We start from the raw sequence: 7315 nt of genomic DNA on the forward strand, positions 1-7315 counted from the left end.
TCATCATTTCTCAGTGTATAACAAGAAGAAATTTCCTCACATCTATCACAGAAAAAGACCCACCACCTGCCTGAAACCCCGCCGTCAACATACCAAGGAAAGAAAAACGAATCAATTCGTGATCAGTTGACTCTCACTTTTTTTCTAGTGAAATGGACAAAGAAGATATGGACAGATTGTAGTAATAGACTCTCACCTACACAATTCACTAACCCTCACCGCACAGCTACTTCATCAACAAACTCCACCCACATGGCCCTTGTTTCTGCCGTCAAATACCCACCACAGTTTTCGCACACTGAGTGTCTTTCATACACTGCTGCATGATAGTGTAACAAATGGTACATGCAGTCATGTTGTTCCCCTATTGGAAACTTCTGTTAATACAATAGTTTCCTTGGATCATAGACTGGGTAAAGTTGTTTTCTTTGACTTGACATCTATGCCTGGCATTGTTTTTGCGGCTAATTTCCCAAACATACTTAAAAAGTTTAAGTTTACTGGATGCAACAAAGGGTCATGGTCAGGGTGTATGGTGGCAAGATGAATTGCTTCTATTGTATTATCAGGGTGCTTGAATGAATTGAGTTAAAACAGCATGTGCTCTATTATGTGTTCCACAATATTTTAATGCCCTATACGATAGAGCTTTTATGTGAATTCTGTCAAAACAGCACAATGTCAACATTTAGAAAGTTTACAAAGGTGTCTTTTGAGCATGTCATGGCTTATGTTTTAATGGGTTAAGTTTTGGAACTCAAAATTGTAATTAATGAATTGTATGGCTTGTGTCAGAAATCAACACATTTTGTAAGTAACCATATATCTCAAATTATTTGCCGGAATTGAATTCTTTTCACAAATTTTGCGATGAGATAAACTGAGATATGATTGAGGTATAATATTAAATAATGTCTCATATTGAGACTAATTTGAGAACTTGCGCTACTCTAATTTTTCTTTTTGCTGAAACACTAGAAAATAGACAGCTGTAAGAGAATCTGAGAAGTCAAATAGTGAGCAGTGAGAGACAGAACCATGAATATTTCTCACTGAGATATAACAGATCAAATTGAGACATATTTGAAAAAGTATGTCTCATTTTTCTCTTAGTTGAGATCAGGAAAAGAGACAGCTGTGAGAGAATTAGATAATTTTAGGGTGAGAACATTTATGCACTAGATGGCTCAATGTGGACTATGCACTGTTTACCTCATGATCGAAGATAACATTATGAGTAGAAGATAATGAGAAACTCAACTTTTGTCTCTGCTAGTGCTCAATTATATCTAGCGGATAGGTTAAATAGGATGACATAAGGAGATATCATCTTTAATTTTGCATGACTTGCTACAACAACTAGGGTGTGCAACCTTTAGGGGCTCGGAAAATTTACTAATCACGCGAACAGACCATCTTTTTTTTTTCTCTAAGCACCAGGCTAACAAACGCTGTCTGACGTTTTGTTGTTCTGGATTGTCATGGCTTGCTTGATGACAAAAGAGACAGATACCAACATTTGAAGTCATACACATCTGCTAATTTTTTTGTGAGTTTGCACTTGTATGGTTTCTGGGGGGGCTCTATTAAATAAGTACGTTTTAATATTCACTTCATCAGTAACTGTTACTTGTACGGTTTATACACACAAACTTACGGGTATCATAACCTTGGGCCCAATAAAGGAGAAACCTGGGTTGAAGTATTAGTGTAGCATTAGAAGTCCCCACGTTAACACCTTACCTATAGACAAAAATCATTACACTTTTTGTTCGTGGTCTTTTTTGTTCCTAAATTCGGTTCTCTCATACAGTGAAACAATCCAATAGTTTACGAAAAATAGCAGTAGTTGTCACATTGTAAATAAACAAATATTAAACCATTTAACATCATATAATTAAAGATAATATACCAACATAAAAAACCTAATACTATAAGCTATGTCTACAGTTGTAGGCACCGCGTTATAATACAAAATTTAGATAAAAACAACAGTAAACTAAAAATACTTTATGTTAATACAAAACAATTATGTGCATTTGGTAGTTCTCGTGTACGGCTCTCACCCCAGCAGTATGTGGCTCTGTGCTGGGGAAGATAGGGATCCTGTCAGGGAGGTGACGGTGTCCGCCCCCTTACATGAGGGGGACTTCAGACTCTCCCGGGCTTCTGTTGTCGGGCCATTTTTCGCCCCTAATAACGGACCTCTATTCCTCGTTTGTCCCCCGAAGAGACGGGTTTACAGTATATATATCAGGTGGAGGCAGTAATAGCTGACACGTTTTAACATTACGCTACTGTTAACGTCACCGGCAGACTGATCTGATCGCTATTTTGCTGAGCTAACGCTCACATCGGAATATATACAAATTGTTAAGATCACACATTTAACACTAAAATCTTCTACAATGGGACAATAGTTTAACACAAACAACAATATACTACAACACATGTAACGTTAGCTTATAACTTATTTGCCAATATGCTGCCACTGTTAGCTAAGGTTAGCTTGCTAGCACGTCAAATTGCGGTACCAATAAAGGTTAATATTCGTGGTACAAAAATCATTACAATCTGCGATAAGGATTTTAGGGCATTTTCACATGTCTTTTGTTTTTGCTTTTTAGGGTATTTGACATGTAACTGCTCCCGTGTGTTTCACAACAAAACGTTGTTTCCATACAGTGACGCCGACATTTTTTTTCTGTAGCAATATGTAACAAGATAATTTGGCGCTAAAGTTGATGTTGGCTTTTTGAGATTCCTCAAATCTCTTTTGTAAACAAACCTCAACTTGTGACGCGTTGTACTAATTGTTTTGGTGCTTGAAATGAGTTTACCAAAGTCTTTAGGTTATATATGATTTAAATAGTAAATAAATGTCAAATTAAATTTTGTAATATTGCTTTTTAAATAGAAGTTTTGTCAAATATTGTGTGGAATTGCCGGTCCTCAGAGGGTTAACGTAACCTTTTAGAGAGAGAAAGTAAAGACTTGAGTAAATGTTTTAATGTCTTTCCACCAATAAGATGCCGTGAATGTTTTGCTTCACATGCCCTGCGAAGAGAGGACAAAACGGCCTACATTAAAGATGGCTCCATGACAGGAGTAGTAGTAGTAGTAAAGGCTGTAGTAGTTGGCAAGTTAGCAGTCTAAGGATAGCCGGACACTGGATGTGATTTGTGGCATTTATTAGGGATCAACATGGATCGATTAGGGATTTATTTTTGCGCCGATACCGATTATTAGTAGTCAATGAAACTGTTATTTGGAACCGATTGCGTAAACTAGTGTTTTCCCTTGGTTTGTGGAAGGCTTAGGTGCACCTATTTGGCAGAAAGGTTTAGGAGTCTTTCCTCAAAAATATTTTGATGTTTTTTTAATAAAAAGAATATGCAATTTGACATAATTTTGGTCCATTATTATCACAATATCTGTGTTAAAGACAAAAATTGTGAAGTCCAATTACAATCATTAAGTATCTGAGAAAAGTCATTGAGTTGTGTTTGTTTTTTTCTGTTTTCTGTTTTTAGCGTTATTGCCACTTTCATGTTCATTCAGCTGAGTGCTGCCGGAAACGGTTCGTGTGTTTGACTTTAGACTTATGCGGGGAACATAAATAATCAAGACTGTGTTTAATAAAAATCTCTAATATGCACGTGTTGGCTTTTCTTTGTATCCTCTACAGTTAGATTTGAAAGAGAAGACAGAAAAATGTATGGTAATTTAAACTTTTTTATAATTTTATTATTTCATTGGAAAATTACCATTATTTACCCTCAGTTCTTTAACTGTGTAAGGACACCTACTACACGAGGTAGCGCCCTTGAAACTATCCCGCACGGACGTGTGGTTCCTTTATACATGTACTGCAACTGGAGAGAATAAGAGCGTTCTACAGTGAGTAATATTGTGACATGGTGCAAAGTACAACACCTTAAACAATGGCTTGGTTCTTGTAAGGCCAAATGGGAAAAATGTATATTGTCTGTGATCTAAGTTGTTGAATGTTGAATGCAGTTATTGCTGTAGTAATTATGCGGTTTAGATACAGAGCTATGTACTGCTTGTCCACATTACCACACGAGGTTTCGGTACTGTGTTGTTTATGAATTGTTGTTGGAATAAGTTTTTTAAACAAAGTACGACAGATCATCACTTCATAAATAAAACAACATATCACATCCTCATTGGCTTTCATGTTTTTTTGGAAGAGTGCGATTGATCTTTTCCTAACCTGGAGGTCACTATCTTTTCCTATAGGTTCGATATCTTCGCTATCAGCATTGCCACTATTTGCGTACACCAGACACGGGAACGTTTACACACAATGTTGTAGTAAACTATGTCAGCAAAGAAAGTAGCACAGCCTACGCAGAAACCATAGACACAAATTCTATTCAGATTGCTTCCACACTGCTGAACCTCTCCTAGCAAAATGCAGAATTGTTTTCATTCAAATAGAAATTTAAACTAAATCCAGGATTGACATCTCTTTAATAGTGGTGAAGCATTGTAAATTACTTGAATGCTATTAAAGCAGCTATGACGGTAATTACGGTACAGCAGGAACCCTAAACTGAGACACGCTAAAATGGAAGTTCTAGAATGATGGAACCGTTTCAAAAAGACGTGTGACAAATGTCACTACTGCCTCGTAAAAAAATTGGTCAAGTTCGTTACTATCGCTAAGATTTCATTGACGGATAGGCCTGAACTGGAAAGGGGATTGGTGTCGACATTAAACATTCTGTGCGGGACTGAAGCGTTATTGCTCCAGGTCTTATGGATTGTTCCTGAAGATCTTGCATTTTGGCCCTCACAACAATGAAAGATTGGACACCATATGGAGATGGGAAGGTGTGGACCTTGGGGAGTATAACAGACTACCTGGTGAACAAAAACAAGGCATCACAAATATGGCTTTATAAAATCAAATCTTTCCCACCTATCAAAATGATATCGGTGTCACCTAAAAGCGATTGTTCGTCGATTCACCGCCCTTCGAGAATACAGGGAACCTGTCATGGTCCAGAGGTTTATTAGGACAACACACGCACTTACCAAAAGGTCAATACCTCTCCATCTAGCCTCAAATGGTACTCCTCAACTTCTGGACCTGAACAGCTTTGCACCCCAATTACATCCAGTCAATTAATATAAAAAGGAAAACACACTTCCTTGTTCAACACAACAAAAAATGCACGTTTACTGACATGTGGCTACATCCGTGATACTACAAACAACTGGCTATCTCCACTTCTGTACAGGGAACTATATTCTATTGCTGCAATGATATTCCCAAGTTGTTTTCAAACCGCCACTCTGTATAATGTAGAAGGACAACATGTGATACCAATAACTACTGGTCCCATGACACTAAGCATTATATTTTTCCATTGGATGGTTAAAGTTTTTCTGTACGTTTTGTTTTGTCTCAACAACATCACGAATGAAACCGCTCTCTTTCTTCAAGGGTGCATATATGAAAAATCTCTCTGCGGGATTATCCAACTGTTTATGTTTCAGCCCTGTTAAAAAACCCCTCTAAAAACTTTCTATGTGTTGAGGTCAACACTCTTAATGATTTTTGCAGTCAGATCCAATATTTTCCATCACTTAGCTCGTTTGCTATCTGCGGTAGTTCATCCAAGACAATGGTCCTTGCTTCTCTACCAAAGACAATCCACAACCAAACGTCTACAAAATCTCAAAGCAGAGGAGATGTGGAATTTTTCACCTGTGTAGAATACTCCACTTCCTCGTGGTTATCTGCTGACCGGTGGGACCGGACGCCCTCCTGAGTCACTCAAACCATGCATCACCCATTATATGTTAATCCCAAGGAAAGGTTTTGTGTTGTATATGCAGGACCACACATATACGTGTTTGGTCCGAGGATGCAATGATCTGTTTGCAAAGTTTCAAGATTAAAGAAATGATGCAGAGTCCTATCTCCAGTGTGTGTTACAACACACACAACAATGAGTTAGTCCTAGCTAACACAGATATTGGCAAATATCTTGGAAGAGGAACTGATGTGTTTAAAAATGCATTAACATCGCATGACAAGCCCCTGTGCTGTGCTCTCTATCACAACATTTTCAAACAGGTTGTCTCTGTTTGCCAAAATGGCGTGGTGACAGTGTGGGATATCTTAACAGGACGCGTCATGCAGTTCAAGGTGACTCCAGATCAGTATGTGGGCATGTTGCTATTTCATTTGATGACTAAAGCGCAGACTGATCACAATTTCCCAGGATGGAAAAGTTAAAATTGGAACTCAACAACGGAACAGAGCTTGCCATTCTTCTTTTACCGTACAAAGGGAGGGACAGTATCGTCTGTGTAAACAACAGGGTGTTTTGTGTCGGGAAAGACTCCAAGATCATTTATGACCTGGACATACACGGATATGACAACAGATTTTTGAAGCATGATTATTTAGATGACATTTGTTCAATGGATGTCCATGAAAACACACTGGTTACTGCCTCCAGCAATGGAAATATTGTCATCTGGGAGGCCGACAGTGGCGAAGTTCTCTACTGGATCAATGGCAGCAACAGCCCTCGAACAAACATGGCAGACAAAACCACTCAGGGCCAGACAGGGAGTCTGCTTGGTTACAAGAGTCCAAAGCATGTCAGAGGCACTGGGAAAAGACCTCTACATAGTAAATCCCTGAATGGAAACAACACTGATGTGATTAACACACCACTTATAATATGTCTGAAGACCAGAGAGGTTAAAGTTGACACAGCCACACTGCTGACGTCATGCACGATCTGCATCATATATGCCTGGTCGTTATTAGCAAGGAAGGACTGATTGGAAAGTTCAGGGCAGTGAAGGATGAAGGAGCAGTCATTACCACCATGTCCTGTAAAGAAAAACCTGAGCAAAAGAGCGGCCACCTATGACCAATCTCTTCCTTACTTCGCTCTAAGGCAATTGTAGGGGAGAGCTATAAGCTACACCCCGTGCTAAGAAATGATAGTTGTTTTGATGAAAGATACCATGGGTTTGGTCACACCACCTACTCGGTCACTCTGTTTTGGGGGTTTCGTTCACATAAAACAGGCAAACAAATGAAGCCTTTGAGGATACTAACCATCACAATGATTAGGGCGTTGGTTTCGCTGTCATTTGTGGTCCGACCTGCCTTCTCCTGTTGCCCATCACTGGCGCAATTACATCAGCAGCCTCATTGTAGGTCTGACAGGGAATTAAGGGGTAAATGAACAGCAAAGCATTGTGAACGCAATAAGATTAATAATGAAGTACTCCCCGCCATTGAAGAAGGAAACCAAGT

At 38.8% G+C, this 7315-nt stretch overlaps 1 pseudogene; it reads left to right on the top strand.

Annotated features, from left to right (window-relative positions):
* Nucleotides 1-5873: 5873 nt before the first annotated feature.
* LOC116700891 (WD repeat-containing protein on Y chromosome-like) lies at nt 5874-6831 on the top strand (annotated as a pseudogene).
* Nucleotides 6832-7315: the final 484 nt, after the last annotated feature.

The sequence above is a fragment of the Etheostoma spectabile genome, chromosome 13, assembly GCF_008692095.1.
Source record: "Etheostoma spectabile isolate EspeVRDwgs_2016 chromosome 13, UIUC_Espe_1.0, whole genome shotgun sequence".
Classification (NCBI taxonomy): Eukaryota; Metazoa; Chordata; class Actinopteri; order Perciformes; family Percidae; genus Etheostoma; species Etheostoma spectabile.